The sequence below is a fragment of the Pinus tabuliformis genome, chromosome 9, assembly GCF_031772625.1.
Source record: "Pinus tabuliformis cultivar Carrire ecotype Pingquan chromosome 9, CPIR1, whole genome shotgun sequence".
In the NCBI taxonomy this organism is placed as follows: Eukaryota; Viridiplantae; Streptophyta; class Pinopsida; order Pinales; family Pinaceae; genus Pinus; species Pinus tabuliformis.
Window position 1 is genome coordinate 946,696,258 of NC_142307.1, and position 21,292 is coordinate 946,717,549.

The window sequence follows — 21,292 nt, forward strand, 5'->3', positions numbered from 1 at the left end:
CAAAAAATAAAAAAGTACTTTTTTCAACTTGTATTTTTAACTTGTCTCCTTATAGTTTTACTCAAATTTCAAGTGGAAGCACTTATTAGATGCATAACTTAATTATTCATCCAAGGAGTACCCATGTTGAATACTTTCGATGAACCTTGCTACATGAAAATTGAAAAATATATGAAAAATATGATTACAATAATAAAATATGATTATAATATGCCTCAAAGAAATTTTCTGATGTAGACAATAATTTGAAACACTAAACAAATTCTATTTATACCATCGATATATTGGGAAAAAATTATAGTTGCATAATATAATGATTTGTTGGAAACAAACATTATAGTTGCATAGGACAGATATAGACCAAATGTAGAAACTTATCAAGTGGACATTCAATAGAAACACAAAAGGCCATAATATCAGGGAACATAATACATGGAATTGGGCAACTTGAATGTCCTGTCCCCAAAAGAGTATCTAGTCAAATCGCTCCATTGATCACCAGATTTCCCTCAGATCCTAAACCAATATTGCTCAATCTTCAATCTCTTCTCAGACTTATAAACCGTAGTGCTCTTCTCATAATCTTCCAAATCCATACAACACAAATTGACATAAAAATTAGCAATCAGAATTCACAGAGAGAATTCTAAAAAAGAAGAAGAGTAAAGTGGTCACAATGATAACAGTGATCACCTGAGGAAAAGTGCCTCCCGTGAATAATAAAAATCTTGGACCAAATCCATTTTTGTGCCATTCCTTTGGTTGTGGTTCCTCCCCATTATTAAGAAGAGCTTGAAACCCGGTTCAAGAAGATGGGCATATAATCTATGACTCATAGGAAATGTCGGGGCCTCTACCAGATCCATCCATTATTAAAATCATAATCATTAACCACCTCTACACTGCAAAGAAGCGGACACATAAGAATAAACTAACTATATATTCGATGACATAAAAAGAAAACATAATCCATGAGGTGTAGATTAATTGGTTTTTTCTAGGGTTTAGTGCTCGCAATGACTTAGATTCAAGTTTTTTGGAAGGATTAAAGATGGAAGTCATTTTGGAATCTAGGTTCAAACATTTTGAGAGGGTTGAAGATGGAAGTCATTTTGGAGAATTAAAACTATCCAAAGGACATAATATTGATGATAAGCATCCCATTGTGAATTGATGATTAGGACAAACTTTGACTTAGCCAGACATCCTTATATCAATTGCAGATTCAAGAATATTACAATAGAAATAAGTTCAACAGACTCAAACTAGTCCAAAAAAAAACAAGACAACAACATGAAACAAAAGCATAGATGATTACAAGAACAAATGTGAACTTTGTCTTACCCGAACTGGTGGGCTGTGAAATAGGGCATATTTGAGATGAGGGTATCGTCTACGTCAAATAACCATGTGTCCTTCCCATCGCCTGAGAGTTTCAGAGAGTTAACATAAGTTATGGATTCATTGGCTACCATATCAAAGTCCCTCAAATATTGGCTTCCACTTCTGACCACGTATCTTTTCATGTGCTCCTTGTACTTTGCAAGCACCACTATCTAGGATTGCAGAGTGCTTTTTTATACGTCGAACCTCCAGGATTCAAAGTTAAGTTGGTTATCTTGCTTCACGAACCATGTCTCCTCATGGCTTGTGAATTTCTCTAACACTTCTTCAAGTTAGTGAAGACTTTCCAATTATTGGGTATGCGGGAGTGGATATTGGGGTGTTGGGTGTGGACGGGGGAGAGAGGAGTCATCAAAGCCATGGAAGGGGACTGTTACACAGTAATTTGTCATTGTCTCCCTGTCAGTCTTCCTACTGTGTCATGAGTCCAATTCATCCATGCTCATCCTCTCTAATATTGCCAAATGACCCACTTTGCCAAAGTTTTTGCTATCATCGCGACTGTTGTCAAAATAAACGCGCTGATGGGCGCTCCATAACAGACGGAATGCGCTGCCAGCACGGAAGTACACGTGTTTCCCGTGCTGGTCGAATTTCATCAGACAGCGCATCTGTTATTCATATCTGATTGCGCTGACATGACCTTCTTTGTTATTCAACTGCGATGTCAACGCTCCAGTGCAATTATGGACCCGTGCTGATCCAGTTTGGGCGAGTTTGTTCTAACAGCCGGCCTTCCAAATGACTCCAGACCTGGTTGTTGGCCTTGTAAATGTCGCCCTCCTTTCTCTGGCATGTCTGTTTCGTCATTTGAGCCACCTTCCTTGGAGATAAGCTCATCCTCCCACCATTCATGGAGACTCCTTCTCCTATTTAAGCCTCTACCATTGCCATGAGCAGCTAGTTTGGAATTGATAGTGCTTGGAGTGTTGCTGCTAGTGTGTGATCTTGATAGGTAGTTGGTGTGACAAGTGTGGGATTGCTAGAGAGCTTAAGGAAGGTTGTGAAGTGTTTCTTTCTTGTGTAAACTTGTGTGAGAGAGAGTTTTTGTCTTGGGAGATCTACCTCCAAGGTGAATGCTTAAGAGACTTGCTGGCTGGACCCTCTTGAGAAGGATTTGACGTCAGAACTTTGGTTGTATTCTTCTCTGTTATTTATTAATAATAGATGACTATCATTATGGTTCCACTCTCATTGTGTTATGTTTGATGTTGAGTTATATCTTTTCTGACTGATATATAATTGCATCTACTAGATTTTATGCTTGTTTTCGTGTTGTTCTTTGCATGTGCAGGTGTCCCATCATGGTGATCGTGGGGATCGTGACCGGCCAAGGCAAAGGAACGAGGGCGACATCTCTTCGACGAACACTAGCGTTGGAATCCAAGTAGGTTCTCACCATCTACTTTTTACTTGCAATTAGGAACTTGCGTGATAGCATTCTGTGATTGTTGCTAGACCCGGTCTGGGCTAGTAGGGATCGTCTCTGTCCGCAGAGAGGATTTACCTCCACAACAATCAATTTGGCGACCATACTGGGGAGTTTCTTTACCCTGTTTTTGGATTTGTAAACTTTGGACGGAGCCTGAAGCACGGCCGGATAGCCTTTGAAACACTATTGCTCTGCATTAGCGAAGTAGATCAAAGCCACTTCAGTCAATCTCCGGTTTGGTTTACAAACTGAACAACTTGGAGCTGGCTTCTGTCTTTGTGTTCACCTTTTGTCCTTGAGTTTTGATTTTTGCTCTTTCTTCAAAAATTGGGGATTAGTTCTCTGTTTTTGATTTCCTGGTTCAGTCTGGGAGGTGCCTTGATTGTTTAAAGAGTGATTGCCTTGGTTTGGGAGTTTTTGGCTTGATTGTGCCTGTTTTTTAGCTTCAGCGCGGTTTATAATAAAACAGTCGCGCTGCCATCGCATAGCTGTTTCTCTAACTTCGTGATCAGCGTGTTTATACATTGAATAGTCACGACGGTTCTGAAAATCGAACCAGCGCGGTTAATCCGTGTACTTCCACGCTGACAGCGCTTTGTTGCTACGCGTGGTTTCTGATCAGCGCCTTGTTGCTGTGTATCACCCGCGCTGATACCTGTAGAATTGAATTTCTTCAATTCTGCCTCCTGAGCCTATTGGTTTTGCTATCCCCTGCTTTTTTCACTTGGTTTATGACTTGATTTCCATTGTCTGAAGATTGAAGCACTTTCTTGAGAAGTCTTGTTGAGCGGATCTTGCTTTTTGTGTCTTGTGACCTAGTTTTATCATTCCAATTTCGTTGGATTGGCTTTGCTTGGTTACTCGCTCACAGAGGTTCGTTTACTGCTTGCTTTTGGTTTTGCGAAACCTTCCTCTTTGCTTGCTTTTGCTTGGTTGTTTAGGTGATTGTTATTGAACCAGTCTTTGCATTGTTTCGATTACTTCTCACTACCCGGACACGGATCACAGTTGTTTGGGGTCAACCGGTTCTTTTCACATTTGTTTGTTATTATCTCTCAAAATTTGTTTAGTGCACTTTGCCATTGAAAAGAAAAGAATAATCTCTTTTGTGTTGCATTAGTTAATTGAAATTAGAAGCTTTTCATTGATTAAGTGACTTAAAACAAAGAAAAGTTTTGTTTATTTGTCATTAGCTGCATTAGGGTGGTTCTTGATTGTTTGTGGTCATTTTGAAAAATTCTCAACTCTCTCGTAGTTAGTGTTCATCGAATGAAATGATATTCTTTGGCATATAGCTTGCATTTAGGGAATTGTGAGAGATTACATACGGTAGGACCTGGAAATTGAAACTTAATCAAAGATCAACCATAAAATGAACTGAATGAACTTAAAAACGCATTGGAACATAACGCTCACTGATTAGAGGTCTAGGCTAGAGATGTGCTCCGGCGTCGTTAAACCTAGTCATTGTTGTTTCACACTACGATTGGGTGATTCCTCCTTTTGTGACTCGGTAGTGGTCTAGCACGGACTTGAGCTCCCACGTACCGTCGCGTATATAGGGGAGAGCCCACTAGGTTATCATCCTTTATCCACAGGAATCCGTGTCTGCCGCCTTACAAGCCATAACGCACCGAACACAGCATTCAGGAAGATTGACTGCCGTACGGGAAGTCGTTGGTTTTCATATGACTGCCAAGGTGTATATGCAGTTTTACGAATTTGTTTGGTAAACCCTTTACCTAGTCTCTCCAGAGTAGTCACTTTTGATCCTTTTCAGACTCCTTAAAAGAAAAGGCTCACTTGAGCAGTTTGTCACTTCAGGCTCACAAAACATTCGAAGGCGACTAGAGTCACCTTTTTGTCCTTTTCTCGACTCTTAAAACATGAAAAGGTCAAGTTGTGTCCTTGCGTCCTAAAATTTATTTGGCCATGATAAACATTACCTGGTTAGATCTTGTGTGCGTTAGTTTGAGTAGGGTCCTTTATCGTTAGACTCCCTTAGGTCTTGTCTGAAGTTTGTCATCCTGGCTGAACCGTCGACTCCCGTTCCAAGTGATCAAGGGTCTCCGTCCTCCACTGCTCTTGAGGTACCGGTTGTAAGTGATACTCTTCCTGTTATCTCGAGTATCCAACCGATCAACTCTCGCGCTCCGGACGATGAAGGTTACGAAATTCATTGGAACCCCATCTGGGAGCCTGAAGAGGACGATATTCCTTTTACCCCCCCTGGTGTTTCGTCTCCAATGTCCACCTCTCACATGGATGAGACATCTCCTAGAGTGAGTGAGACACCTGTTTTGTCGAATATCGACACTCCCATCCCAGCTACTTCTCCGCTCCCCCCACGCTACCAGTCGTTGAGGGATAGGGTAAGTGCCAGGATCCCTGCTTCGACTATGTGGGACCCCCATATCACTCCCACCACGGGATATTTTGTTTCACAAGTCCACACTACACCTGTCACTTCAGTTCCAACAAATCCAACTGTTTGTGTAGCACATTCAACTCCGGTTGTGAGTGCCATTACAACATCTTCAGCCTTGAACGCTGGTGCTGGTCCCCCTCACGGTCAACTGAGTAACGTCCAGCCGGCACACTCACCCAAAGTTGTCCACCCTGCACAAAGTGCTCCACCCTCTTCTGGTCCCGTCCTAGGAGGGGGGCCATATGATGCCTATGGACAAGCTGTTCAAGATCCGAATGCGCAGGGTCCATTCTTTTATTACGATTCTACTGGTCAATACCTTCAGCTTTCTCAACCCTTGCCTACTCAACCTTTTGTTGAGGTTTCGGTACCATTATCCATTGCTTGGAACGCCACCACTTTCCATGGGGGCCAAGCAATGCCTGCACAGCTTCAGGGACCACCTAACCAAGGCCAGCCATCTTATGTGCAAACCCCCCAAGGGCAGCAATATTATGGCCAGTCTTACCCAGGACAACCTGGGGGCCTACAAGGACAACCCTATCAGGGACAACCTTTGGCTGCTGGCGGTCCATCTTTTACCTATCTGACTCAACCTTCTGGCTATCCGGGGCAACCTGGTACCCAGCAAGGTTACCCGTCTGGACAACCAGGACAACCTTACATCCAACAAGGCCAACCTGGTATCCAGCAGGGTTATCCCTCTGGACAAGCTGGACAAACTTATATTCCACAAGGTCAACCGGCAGTCCAACAGGGGTATCCTTCTGGGCAAGGGGGGCAGCCTTACATACAGCAGGGCCAACCCACTGCCCAGCCTAGTCATCCTTCTGGGCAAGCGGGCCAGCTTTCTGCACAGCAAGGCCAACCCACTGCCCAGCTTGGTCATCCTTCTGGACAGGCTGGCCAACCTCAAGGTCAACCGGCCGTCCAGCCCGCTCAACCATCTGTTCTGCAAGGACAACCCTCGGTTTCTCAAGGACAACCTGGTACCCAGCAAGCACATCCTTCTGGGCAAACAGGTCCGTCCCAAACCCAACCAGGCCAACCTTCCGGCCAGATGGTCCAAGCTCAACCTGTTCAAGGACATCCTTCTGGGCCCCAGACTCAAATTGGTTATCAAATGCAAGGTGGGCCACGACCCCAACCTTCTTACCAAGCGCATCCTTCTTATTAGGCTCAGTATGGAGCTCAGCAAACGTATGGCTACCAGCAACCTCAGGGGCAAACTCAATTTACCCCTTATCAAAATTATCAACAAATGCAGGTCATTCCTTACCAGAATTATCAACAACAGTACGTTGCACCTGCAGGTCACGTTGCTAATCCATGGGGTGCTGGGGGGCAGACCCAGGGTCAACTGTCTGCTTATGGATAGAATCCATATGGACAAAATCCTTATGGATAGAATCCTTATGGACAGAACCCCTATGTGCAAAATCCCTATGGGCAGAGCCCTTATGGGCCGGGCCCATCCGGACAAAGTCCATGGGGTAACCATCGCCTCGTTGGAACCCTAGTACTACCTCTCTTCCACAGCCACAAATGTCCTTTAATCCTCAGTTGCCTTTCTTAGCGACGTTGGAACTTCCAGATGTGTCCAAGTTGACGAATGATCCCATTCTTCATAATCCATATTGGCCACCAGTTCCAACTAAAATACCCGGTGATTGCCCAAAATTCAATGGCAAAGCTGGTGAAGATCCTCAAGCCCATGTCATGACCTATCACCTTTGGTGCTCATCCAACTCATGGCTTGATGACTCCATCCGGCTCCGCCTCTTCCAAAGGACTCTCACCGGCTCGGCCACTAAGTGGTATATTGAGTTGAATCGCGGAACATTTCAAGATTTCAACTCGCTGGCTATGGCATTCCTAACTCATTTTCAGTTGCCCATTCGGTATGAGACAGGGACACATCTCCTTACGTCTCTCAAATAGGACACGGCCACGCATATATCCGATCATATACATGAATGGAGACGGCGTCGTCGCTTGATCAAATTTTGGATTCCTGATCAGCTCCTAACCGATTGGTTTACGACTTCCTTTGTCCCTGCAATCGCGCGAGACATTGCTATGGGAGCTTGTGTAACTGAAGAGCAAGTCGTCGCGCGTGCTCAGTACCTCGACTTGGTATATTCTCAGTCAGGTACTTTATCTGATTATTTGCCAAACGCCCCGAGACCCGGAACATCCAAAGCTCCGCCAAAACCATCTATTGACGGAGTTATTGGCTCTGTAAACACGTCTTCAAAGAAATCATCCGCGAACCCTGGGAAGCAAGAACAGAACGCTTCTAATGGAAACACTTCTCAAGGTCAATCTAATTCTGGAAGTACCTCCGAGGTTAATGCCATTCAGTCCACCACGGCGGATAAATCCTCAAAAGGGAAAAAGAAAGGGAAAGCCAAGAATAAATCTGAATAGCCCAAACAAGACTCCCCTAAACCTCCACCCAAGGAAGGAGCCAAACGTAAACCTAAGTATCCTTGTCTTATCTGTGATGAGGATCACTACACTAAAGACTGCCCCAGGCGGTCCGAAGTTAGTCGATTGTTGAAAGGTGCTCCTGGGACTCCTGCTGTGCTTAAAGAACCTTTCCCTTCTCAACAAAGTCAAATGGTGGCAGATCCATCGCAACCCTCTTCTTCATTTGGCTCTCAAGTATTTATGGCTGGGACAATTCCCATTCATGTCACTACTCGAGCAAAAGAATATCCATCTCACGCCGGGAAAGAGCCGGAGGTCCCCTCCAGCGCTCCTCCGTCCAGTTCTAGTCCTCTCCACATCGAAAGACCTAGCACTGAGACGATGATCCGACCCCCTCCGAGATTGCCTCACCAAATCGATTTCCTTATACAGGTCATCATCAATGGTAAAACGATTCATCGTACAATCATTGATGAAGGTGCCTCAACTTGCATCATGTTTGTTGCTTGCTGGAAAGCTATTGGTTCTCCAACATTGAGCCAGTCTCCTACGACGTTAGAAGCCTTTGATGGAAGAGAGTCCCGTCCTTACGGTATCCTCCAACGCTTGCCCATCTCCTTGGAAGGGAAGACGGTAGAAGTGGAGGTCGAAGTTGTCGACGCTAATCTTACCTACAACCTCCTCCTCGAACGTAGCTAGACATACGCCATGCAAGCCGTGGCCTCCTCCCTTTTCCGTGTCATTCGTTTCCCTCATCAGGGGAAGATTGTCACAGTGGACCAGCTCTCCTTCTTCGCCTCTTCTTTTGAAGGTAATGTGCCTTTCGTGGAGCATACCTCCAAATCATTCGAGAGTGTGGGAGCTGGGCTCTTTAAGGATCCCGCCCTAATGGGTGTCTTTCCACTCCCACCTCCGAATCTCGCCCCTATTAACATGATTTCCATGCGTTCTGATCCGTGGGTCCTTCCTCCCGCTAATCAGATAGAATCCTGGGGTGATATGATGCCGTTGAGTCCTGTCGAGCTCAACTACGTCGAAATCATTGCTGCATCGGCTCCCCCTCCCGAACCTGCTCTTCCGAGCGGTGTTCCCGATTCATATGTTCATTTCCCTTGGCTTGGAGATGATGCTACTTCGGATCCATTAAAGGAAACATTTCCTTCTGATGAAGCCATCCTAGAGACCATGTATCTTGAGGAGCCCCCTTGGTCAAATCATCACCACCGTTCCTCGTTTCTCCCCGCCCATCAGGAAATGATCGCATGTCTCGAACGGTTTGCTTCGTGTATCCCATTCCAGCCTCTTCAAACACCTATTCAAATTTACCAAGTGTCTTCTGAGGGCAATATGGGAAACATTACGCAGAGCCAACCCATCGACATCTCTGTCAAACCAGGGATTGTTGAGCACATTCATATTGGAGTCACTTGCACTCCAGAAGAAGTTCAACTTTACACCGATCTATTTCGCGGATTTTGTGATGTCTTCACTTGGTCCTATGAAGAGATGCCCGGCATCGACCCTAACATAGTGGTGCACGAGATACCTACGTATCCAGGTGCTAAGCCTGTTTGTCAACGCCTACGCCCTGTGCACCCCCGAAAGGCCGCAGCCATTAAAGCAGAAGTCGAAAAGCTTCTCAAGGCTGGTTTCATTTACCCCATTCCACTCACGGATTGGGTTTCTAATATAGTCCCTGTGAACAAAAATCAAGGTACTATTCGAGTCTGTGTTGATTATCGTGACATTAACTGAGCCTATCCTAAGGATAACTTCCCCACAGCTTTCATCGATAAGCTTATTGATGAGTGTGCAGGAAGCGAAATCTACTCGTTTATGGACGGTTTTTCTGAATATAACTAGATCAATATCGCGCCCGCTGATCAGCATAAGACAACTTTTATCTGTCCTTGGGGCACTTTTGCCTATAAGAAGCTCCCTTTCGGTTTAAAGAATGCCAGCGCTACCTTCCAACATGCAATGTCCTATGCCTTTCATGACATTCGTCACATTGTACAGCCGTATCTGGATGATCTTCCAGCTCATTCAGCCAAGCGTCAAGACCATCCCTCCCATCTTCGCGAAATTTTTCTCCGCTATCGACACTACCGTATCAGGCTCAATCCTCATAAATGTGTCTTCTGCGTTGAATCAGGCCGACTGCTCGAGTTTATCGTCTCTCGAGAGGGCATCCGTCTGGACCCCCTCAAAGTCGAGGCTATTTTGACCCTTCCTTCCCTCGCTTCTTTGCAGCAGTTACAGAGTTTGCAAGGTAAAGCAAATTTCTTAAGACGATTCATTCCGAACTATGCCGAGGTGGCTAAGGGTTTCACACGGTTGTTGAAGCGAGACACACCCTTCCATTGGGATGCTATCGCTCAGGAGTCTTTCGAGCGACTCAAGGGCCTCCTTGTATCTGCTCCATTATTGCAACCTCCGAACTACAACCGTGATTATACTCTGTATCTAGCCACCGCCGATACTACTATCAGCATGGTTCTCGTGCAAGACGATGATGATGGTAATGAGCATGTCATATATTATCTCAGCCGCAACCTCCTGGATATGGAAACTCACTACGCTTACGTCGATAAGTTGGCATTGGCCGCCGTTTGTGCCGTCCAACGTTTTCGGCATTATATCTTGTTGCGCACCATGACCGTGATTTCTGACTGTAACCCGATGACGTACATTTTGTCGCGTCAGTTGCTGGGGGGCAAATACTCAAAATGGATCGTAATCCACCAAGAGTTTGACTTGGAATTTACTGCTGCCAAGTCTAAGAAGTCTCTGGTCTTTGCTGAATTACTCTGTTCTTTGCCATCTCCTTCTGCACCCTCTCTTTCAGAGGATCATATCCCGGACGAAACTCTTTTTCTGATCAACACCCTCGATCCCTGGTAAGGGGATATTATCGTTTATTTAAAAACGTCCTCTTTCCGCTCCGCTGCATCTAAAGATGCTCAGCGGCGGATCCGCCATCAATCTCAACCCTATCGTATCATAGGGGACACCCTGTACCGCCTCGGCGTTGACTCCGTTCTCCGCCGATGTCTTACCCTCGAGGAAGCTGAGAGAGTCCTGAATGACTGCCACTCTGGCGCCTGTGGTGGCCACATGTCCGGATATGCCATAGCTCAAAAAGTACTTCGCGCTGGTTATTTCTGGCCCTCCATTTTTAAGGATTGCATTCTTGCTGTCCGCTCATGTCATGCATGCTAGATATACCAGCGGAAGATGCGTGCGCCACCGGCCCTGCTGCACCCTGTAGTGACCGTAGGCCCTTTTGCAAAATGGGGCATTGATTATTCAACCTGTAAGCCTCGCTCGGCCGGGGGGCATGGCTTTATTATCGTTGCCGTCGATTACTTTACAAAATGGGCCGAGGCGATGCCCACATTAACTGAAGACGGTCACACAGCGGCACAGTTTTTGTTCAATCATGTTATTACGTGGTTTGGAGTTCCACAGGCCATCGTCACGGATCACAGAAAGCATTTCCGTAATCACATGATGACTGAACTGACAACCCAACTAGGCTTACGACATGATAGTTCGACCTCGTACTATCCTCAGTCTAACGGCTAGGTTGAAGCCGTTAACAAGATTTTGGTTACGATGCTTCAATGTACTATTGACATGCATAAGTCTAATTGGCATCTGATGTTGTTTCCCGCCTTGTGGGCCTACCGAACCTCTGTGAAGGATGCCACTGGTTTCACTCCATTTCAACTAGTTTACGGACTGGAGGCTACCCTTCCCATAGAATGTGAAATTCCTTCGTTGAAAATAGCCATCGAGTTGATTCCCAACACTACTCCGGTAGAGGAATGGCTTCTTTATCTAGAACGGTTAGACGAGACCCGTCGCTTAGCCTCTCTAGCCATCGAAGCTCAAAAGAAGAGAGTCAAAACTCATTCTGACCATACCATTCATCCTCGTTCCTTTGTTGAGGGAGATCTAGTCCTGCTATACGACCAAGCAAATGAAAAGCTGGGGGCAGGCAAACTCGAGCCCATGTGGCTAGGCCCTTACATTGTAAAAAGAGTGTTGCAAAAAGGGGCATACGAGCTAGTTGACTACGAAGGTAATCCTCTTGATAAGCCCCGCAATGGGCTGTACTTGAAAAAGTACTATGCATGATTCCATGCACTTCAATTTATACATGCGTGTGTCTTAGCAAGTGTGTGTGTGTGTATGTTTTCATGTTTTTTTTTGGCTTGGTGTGCAAAGCGTGATTGCTCCTTATTGTGTTTTTGCTTCTTGTGCAGATGTCAGGTGCACCTTATATTGGTTTCGCTGATGGTGCCTGCCGCAGCACTCGCAATTTGTCCTCTGCGGCGTGGGTGATCTACGATCCTCACGGTGAGTTGACAGATCTTCAAGGTGTGTGTTTAGGTTGTACTACAAACAATGTCGCTGAATACAGTGCTGTTATTGAATTATTAGCCGAGGCGATTAATCACAATATTCGTACATTGGTTGTTAACCTAGACTCTCAACTTGTCGTCCATCAGCTCAATGGGCGATATTCCGTCAGAGACCGTCACATTTTAAGGTTGTACTTACATGTTAAATTGTTAGAAAGGAATTTTGACTTTATCACATATCAGCATATTCCACGATGATTAAACACATTATCTGATGCGTTGGCTAATCATGTATTAGATAGACATTTGTGTAATTTATAATCAAAACATCATACAAGCAAGCACATAAAAGCACAATAATAAACCATAGGAATATGTATATATATATCGTATGGCGCACCAAGGCGCTCAAAAAATAAGTGTATATGTCTAGATAAGGCCTGTGTTCTCAGTACATCTGAGACACATGTCTCTCAAAAAACCATCAGTAGGAAATAAAGACCTAGATGTCTACTGTGGTGGGTTATGCTCTCTATAATTTGCAGCCGCTCGTGCCACCCGCCTCAAAAGGCGGTGCATCCTAGGTTCTACCCCCACTGTATGGATCTGAGATGCTATGGGGACCTCCTCTATCCCCTGGTAATCTGGCATCCCTGACAGTAAGCCCTCGAGGTTCCGTATCACGGTCTCCATCGTATCGACTCCCGGAGGAGCCAGGGCCAGAGCTCCAATTCCCTGTGCATCCCTCCGCGCCTCTGGGACCAAACCAAGGGGTCTCGTCGGTCCTATATCTGCATACCATAACATTCATCGTTAAGACATGTACATGAAAAATCAAAAACATTAAAAAAAATAAAAAATTGAAAAGAGATCAAGTGGCTTACCACCATCGTCCCACTGCTCTCCAGCAGGCAGCGGCATGTCTGGGTCTCCACGAAAGTCTATGCCAGCATATGGCGAGTCCGCAAAAATAGTCTGTCGATCCAGACACTCTCGGAAGTATACTCCCCATGCCACTGGTCGGCCGCCACCTCCTCGTGGCATGACATGGCCCCATCGATTGGCCCTCGTCTCTCGGGGGCCTCTGGGTGGATCCACGACCATGTCCTGTAGCTATAATGCCGGTACCCGCTCCAGCATGAGCGGGACTAAAATCGACCCATATCCAAACTGCTTCGACTCACCACGTCAGCAGTTGGTCAGCTGTCTCTTCATACTGGTTGTTACTGTTGCTGCCCAGTTGAATATAGCGGGATTTAAACATTTGAGAGCCAATAGAAGATGGGCCTTCGAAGCCTCGTGATTGGCCAAGGAGCCCGCTGCCCGAGTCACCATGAAGAGTATGGTTCGAAGGACGATGTCCTCCACCGTAGGAATAGCTACTTTCCCACTCCGCATCTTGCGTGCCTGTGGGCACACCTGGGCCATCAGCATATCCAGAGTTTCACCACTAGGTCGCTGCCCCTCCAGAATGGGCATCTCACCTCGACGTGATAACCCGGTCAAAAAATAGATATCTGTATAGTCAAACTCAATGTCTCGGCCTCAAATCACAAATTTCCCATCAGTGGGATTCCAGGCTCTGATCAAGAATTCAAGAAGGTCAGGTTGTGCTCGCAGGCGCGGAGTTAGGAAGAATTTGAGCAACCCGCACGCCCGCATTGCATTACGGCACCCAGCATCGGCAAATGCCGCTATGTCCTCATTATCATGAGCTCGCTCCTGCCAAACGAACGCCATTTTACCCTGCATGATCACAAAAATTCATTAGGGCCCTGTCCATAAAGTTTCATACGTTAAATTTGTTAAAAAACTTGTTGCGCGGCGCAGCGCGGCTGTTTTTAAAACAGTCGCGCTGATAATGGCGCCCTTTGATTTTTTTCCTGGGTCAGCGCGGAAGTACATCACTCTTCCGCGCTGATCCGGGGGTGGTCTGTGTAAATATTTTTCGATCAGCGTGGACCCGATAAGGAAATCCGCGTTGACCAAGGGCGAATTGAGTTTCAAAAAATCCGCCCAGACCAGCACTTCCCACCGTTAAAATGCGGCTAAAATACTTCAAAATGGAGCGTAGAGGAGGGTGAACCTACCTGGAACAGACTGGAGGATGGTCGATGCACATACAGAGTGGAATTCGGTTCGTCAACCTCACAGCTCCAGGACGTCCTCCAAGGCTCCAAATGGTAACAATGGTAAAAAACTTGTTTTACCCCCCTATTTATGGTAAAATTTCATAATTAAGTATTATTTTTCATAAATGTGGGTTTTTTGTGATGATTTTTACCATGTGCTTGGTGCTAATCTAGTTCTGCTATGTTTTTATGCGTGTGGTCCATGTTATCTCGAACAGGTTTACGCGTGCGGTGTTTCTTGTGCAAATTCTCATACCGGTGGAATTACGACGGTTCTATACACACTTGGTCCCGGAACGTCGTCTTTAAGCTCTTTGTTGACGTGAAATAAGAAAAGATAGCTGAGTCCCCCTCTCAGCTCGTTAAAAGGAATGAGAGGCGGTCGCCTTTAAAGCTCTTTTTTCGACCGTTTAAACTAAAAAGATTGTCGGGTTTTTGTCGTTTCGAACTCGTTATTGGCTCCAAAATGACGTACTTCTGACCGCTTTTCTACTTTTTTGGGTCGAAGTCACTACTTACGAAAAGTACTCCTCGATCATACTGGTCGGGCGGTTCTTTCGAGCATTTTTTTATACTTTTTCGGGCTCGAGAGACACAACTTTACGAAAAAGGACCCCCCTGGAGTTTTCTTTTCTGCTGTCTTTTTAGACTCTCTAAACAGGAAAAGACGTCGAGTTCTTCCTTTGTCAAACTCGTTAAAACTCAATGACATCGGATTCTATCAAAATGACGCCTTCCAAGCATATGCTATCCCCGCCAAGCTTGTCATCAAAAAATAATCGAGGTACTTGCCAGAAATGGTGGGGAAAATGGAATCATAATCATTGTCGTGTCGGCAGTATGTCGCTCTTGAACATGGCACTTGTCTGCATTCTTGTCTGGGTGGGGACATCTCATATTGTTTTTACACTTGCCTCTGTGGGTTTGGGTGATCCTACTTGACCTCTCATCTGCTCATTGCCTTGTCACCATGACCTCTACTCATTTGATGTCAAATACTGCCAAGTCCACTGTCGTGCCGCCGATATGTTCAAGAGACGTTGACCTCTGCAGAATTACAACCTCCCTCTGATACCTCGTATACTTCTGATTCACCACAACATTCTTCCTCTATCTCGTGTCAATGATGTGGGAAACACTATGGCCCACCTTTGATCAAGGTCACTTCCTGTCGACTTCAGCTCATTATCCAGGAAGCTGATCTAGAGACTCCCTTCCGGTGCCTTGGAGCCCGCATGCCTCAATGGCAGGTTCTTCGTGTTCGACGAGAGGTTTTCATCATTGGCCTCCGATCGAATGATTCTGCGGGTGTTCGATGCCAGCTCACTTATTCGCACGCCGCAGATTGTACCTATAGTACCTTGAGGGCCATTGTCATTATTGGTGGTACCTCTCGCGTCTGTTAACAGTTTTCGTCATTGACCGGTAATCAGACGGTGTTCATGCATGTTCGACTTCAACTCATGTATTCGCATGCCTGAACTTGTACTTTGTTCGGGTCGAGATGGAGCGCAAGACGCTGGATTTTGTCTATTGCAATCCAGGTTGCGATTTTGTGGATTATTATGATCATTACATGACTCATTTCTGGATGGTTGCGCCCATACCTGAGTCTTCATGGATGGCTGCGACCATACCTTTATTATCATCATGGTCTCTTTAGCTGGGTGGCTGCGTCCATACCACGGACCTCCTTCGTATGTCTTTTGGATAGCTGCGCCCATGCCTGGACTACATGTCATTGATTATCAGAGATATCAGTTGTACATACGTGCAGGTTCTTCCTGGTGGTGTTCCAATTCAGCCAGTTTTGTAAAGCATTTCACCCCTCCCACTCTCTCGGGCTTCATGCTTTAGGGGGCATCTGTTACACAGTAATTTGTCACTGTCTCCCTGTCAGTCTTCCTACTGTGTCATGAGTCCAATTCATCCATGCTCATGCTCTCTAATATTGCCAAATGACCCACTTTGCCAAAGTTTTTGCTATCATCGCGACTGTTGTCAAAATAAACGCGCTGATGGGCGCTCCATAACAGACGGAATGCGCTGCCAGCGCGGAAGTACACGTGTTTCCCGCGCTGGTCGAATTTCATCAGACAGCGCGTCTGTTATTCATATCTGATCGCGCTGACATGACCTTCTTTGTTATTCAGCTGCGATGTCAGCGCTCCAGTGCAATTATGGACCCGCGCTGATCCAGTTTGGGCGAGTTTGTTCTAACAGCCGGCCTTCCAGATGACTCCAGACCTGGTTGTTGGCCTTGTAAATGTCGCCCTCCTTTCTTTGGCATGTCTGTTTTGTCATTTGAGCCACCTTCCTTGGAGATAAGCTCATCCTCCCACCATTCATGGAGACTCCTTCTCCTATTTAAGCCTCTACCATTGCCATGAGCAGCTAGTTTGGAATTGATAGTGCTTGGAGTGTTGCTGCTAGTGTGTGATCTTGATAGGTAGTTGGTGTGACAAGTGTGGGATTTCTAGAGAGCTTAAGGAAGGCTGTGAAGTGTTTCTTTCTTGTGTAAACTTGTGTGAGAGAGAGTTTTTGTCTTGGGAGATCTACCTCCAAGGGTGAATGCTTAAGAGACTTGCTGGCTGGACCCTCTTGAGAAGGATTTGACGTCAGAACTTTGGTTGTATTCTTCTCTGTTATTTATTAATAATAGATGACTATCATTATGGTTCTACTCTCATTGTGTTATGTTTGATGTTGAGTTATATCTTTTCTGACTGATATATAATTGCATCTACTAGATTTTATGCTTGTTTTCGTGTTGTTCTTTGCATGTGCAGGTGTCCCATCACGGTGATCGTGGGGATCGTGACCGGCCAAGGCAAAGGAACGAGGGAGACATCTCTTCGACGAACACTAGCGTTGGAATCCAAGTAGGTTCTCACCATCTACTTTTTACTTGCAATTAGGAACTTGCGTGATAGCATTGTGTGATTGTTGCTAGACCCGGTCTAGGCTAGTAGGGATCGTCTCTGTCCGCAAAGAGGATTTACCTCCACAACAGGGACAACGACAATTTGTGAGAGGATATATATAAGGGCCAAGGATTTGATTTATGAGTTGAAGACCAATTAGTTTTTGAGGGTTTAGTTCCTCCAGGTCATAGGTACAAATTTTATGGGGAAGAGTTGAGGATGGAAGCCATTTTGGGGGGAATTAAATTATTCCAAGTGGCATCCAAACTTTATTAACTAGCTTTGCACAATCCCATTAGTGGGCACATGGTTCTTCCATCCAACATTAGTACAACTAAACTATCTCAAGTGGCATCCAAGCTCTATTGAGCTTCGCACAATCCCACTTTATTTATTTAGATTACATATTATAGAAATATTTATAAATACATGAAATTGAATTGAAATTACAAATTTAGATATTAGAATTAAAAATATTTAATTAACATCCCACTAATGAGTAGATCATTCTTCTACCCAATAAATAAGTTAGCCCAATCATATAAAAATAAATAGTATTATATTATTATATTACATTTTATTTTATTATTATTTAAAATTCAATACAGTACAATAAATCTATTTTATATTTTATATTTATTCAAAAAAAAAAATATGTAATTTTTAAAAATTATTTACTATAGAGTTTTCCTTTTCAAATAGTGGGAAACCTATCATAACTCAATTGTGAAATCATCAGTGAGGATAATGGTTACTGACTCTTAATCGCGAATGTAGGTTGACTCATCACCATTATTTAGGGAAAAACACACCACTTGGAATTGCTAATTGCTTGCTGGTGGTATGTAAGGGGGAAAACTTTCACTCCTACCAAATGCCTATGGATCTTGGGTCGTTAACTTATTTCCTTACTTCCTAGGAAAACAAGCTCTTAGCCAAGAAAAAATAGTTTTAGGACATACTCGAGGCCAACAATACATTTTATCTATATAAAGTTTAAATTCATCTATATATATATATATATATATATATATATATATATATATATATATATATATATATATATATATATATATATATATAATTATTATAAAAAATATGTATTTTAAAGGCGCAGTCTAACTTATACATGAAATGGCTTTTTTCAAAGCATTTATTTTGGTTAATTTTAATTAAAATCCGACAAAGAATTTTAAAAAATTAGGTTGAAGTTTCTTATTATGTAGAATTTGATTGCCCCAGGGTTTTTCGGCGCGTTGGATCCATTTATGCATTCAAAAACGTATTTTAAACAATAAAAGATCACAATATTGTTGGAAATTATATCACGGATTCTAGTGAAAAAAGTTATTTCGTCTATAAATTATACTAGGCATGTTACATATAATAATTATTTACATACCTAATAATTTTTTTATTATTTAAAACAAATAAAATACTTGTTATGAAAATAATGTGAGATAATCAATTAATTAAAAAAATGTAAATTCCACATGATACAAGTACGACTTTCGAAATATTTAATAACAAAAGGCACAATTCTAACCAACTTTAAAAATTGCATATGGATCTTACCAACTCATGGACATATTAAATACTAGCACAACCACATTAGTAAATGTGGTTGGTATATGTGGAAGGCATCATTTTTGATCTTTTCAAAGAGTTATAGTTTATGTTAATGTATGTATTTTATATTTGGAATTGAAGTTATTAACAAGATTATGAAACCTATATTAAAAAAAAAAACACTAATATTTAATGGATAGCGTAGCAAAACTAAAACCATATGTAAAATATAAAATAAAGCCTCTCAAGAATTAAGCATGTAGACATGCTCGTGAATAAATTCCACAATGGAAAACTGATTTCATTCATGATGAGAACTTCATTTATACAAATGTAAGGTAGGTTCAAGATAAAATTGTCTTTAGAAATTATTAATAGAAAAATAAAAACTAACAACTAATTAATATTTTACAAACATAATATGAAAGTATTAGTTAACATCCCCCCCTTAATCTGAAGAGACATTGACATGCCAAGTGACATTCTAAACTTCTCAAACTTTTCATGTCTCAGTTCCTTTGTAAATATGTCTACAACTTGATCTAAGGTGGAACAATGAGTTAGATGAATAACTTTGGTCTCTATGTAATTTCGAATCAAGTGATATTTGGTATTAATATGCTTGCTTTGATCATGAAACTTGGGATTCCTGACCAACTGAATTTCAGAAGAAATGTCAACAAATAGAGGAGTTGAAGCCTTTTGTTTTTCCTACTAATATTCAAGTATTTTGAGAAGAAAAATGATTTCTTTTGTAGCTTCAGTTGCTGCAACATATTCAACTTTGGTGGTAGAATCAACAAGAACAGTTTCTTGCATGATCTCCAACTCATAATTGTTGATACAAGATTCATCAAATAACCAGAAGTAGAGACTCCATTCTCCTTATCTCCATCAAGATTTGGATCTGAATAGCTGATGAGATGGAAAATTGAAACTTTGGAATATTTGATGTCATATGTTTGAGTGCCTTTTAAATAATTGGGCATTCATTTTACTTCAGTCTAATGCCTTTCACAAGGTTGATGCATGAACCTAGAAAGTATCCCTATAACAAAAACTATGACAAGATGAATAATAGTTAGAAAATTCAAACTTCCAACAAGTTGTCTGTACATTTTTGGATCTTCAAGTGTACTTCCTTCAGTGGAAGTAAGCATCAAATTTTTCTCCATTGGAGTATAAGTAGGGTTACAATCATGCATTCCAAATTTGTTCAATAGTTTTCCAATATACTTCTTTTGAGAAATGAAAACGCATTTGGGTTTCTAATCAAATTCAATCCCTAAATAATAATGCAATAAACCCAAATCTGTCATGTCAAAAAATTCCAATACTAATCTTTAAACAAATGTTATACAATCATCATTATTTCCTGTAATCATCAAATCATCTAAATAGACAACCAAATATACAACCGACTTTCCAACCTTCTTAACAAAAAAAGTTGCATTATCCAGATCAAATAGCTTATAATTCAACTTGAGAAGGTGTTCAGTTAGTTTTTCATACCATGCACAGGATGCTTATTTCAGTCCATAGAAAGTTTTCACCAATTTACATACCTTATGCTCTTTTCCTTTGACAACAAAACCTTCTAATTGAAACATATAAACATCTTCATTCAAATCACCATTCAAAAATGTTATTTTTACATCCATATGATATATTTTCCACTCTTTTTGAGCTGTAAGAGAAAACAAATTTCTAATTGTGCCTCATTTCACTGTAGGAGCAAATGTCTCTATGTAGTCAACTCCTACATCTCAACATAGCCTTTTTCAGAAGCCCTTCTTTGTATTTATCAAGTGAACCATCTGCCATATACTTGATCTTTTACATCCGTTTACAACCAATAGCTTTGTCGCCATCAGCAGGATCCACTAACCTCCAAGTTCCATTCTTAATAAGTGCATCATATTCCTTTTTCATTGCATTCTTTCATTCATCACAATTAGTAGTTTCTTCAAAACAAATGGCTTCACTAATTGTAGAATGATTAAAATCAGAGTCATGAGAAATGTTACCTGAACTCGAAATAACATCATCTTTAGAGGAAATTGTTGTTTCAAAATCATCATACTTGCTTGGAAATTTCCAAACATGTGTCGATTTTCTTAAAGGTTGTTGAAGTCACTCTGATGGTTGCTCATCTTGAAGTATATGTTCTTTAGGAACACTTTCTGACCCTACAGAAACAACAATATCCTCCAAATTTACTTTAGCAAAAACATTCTCATGAGTCAAATATGGAAAACCCACAAATTGATCCAGAATGGGAACCCCCCCTTCAGTATGTGGAACATCATTATCAGATTCAAAATAAAACTTTTTGGATGCAAATTTCTCCAAATGAGTCAATTGTTTATCAACAGTGGAATTATCTTTATCACATTCAAGAAAAATAACATCTCTAGAAAGAATGAACTTATTATTTTCTTCATCATATAACCTGTAATATTTTGAAGTATTAGAATATCCCAAAAATATGCATTTTCGACTTCTGGCACCCAATTTATTTCTCTTCTATTTAGGAATTAAAGCATAACATGTATATCTAAAAAATCTAAAATGTTGAACAGTTGGGAGTCTATTATACA

At 42.5% G+C, this 21,292-nt stretch overlaps 1 pseudogene; it reads right to left on the minus strand.

Moving 5' to 3' along the window:
* Positions 1-416: 416 nt before the first annotated feature.
* Positions 417-1,765, minus strand: LOC149151869 (acid phosphatase 1-like; annotated as a pseudogene).
* Positions 1,766-21,292: the final 19,527 nt, after the last annotated feature.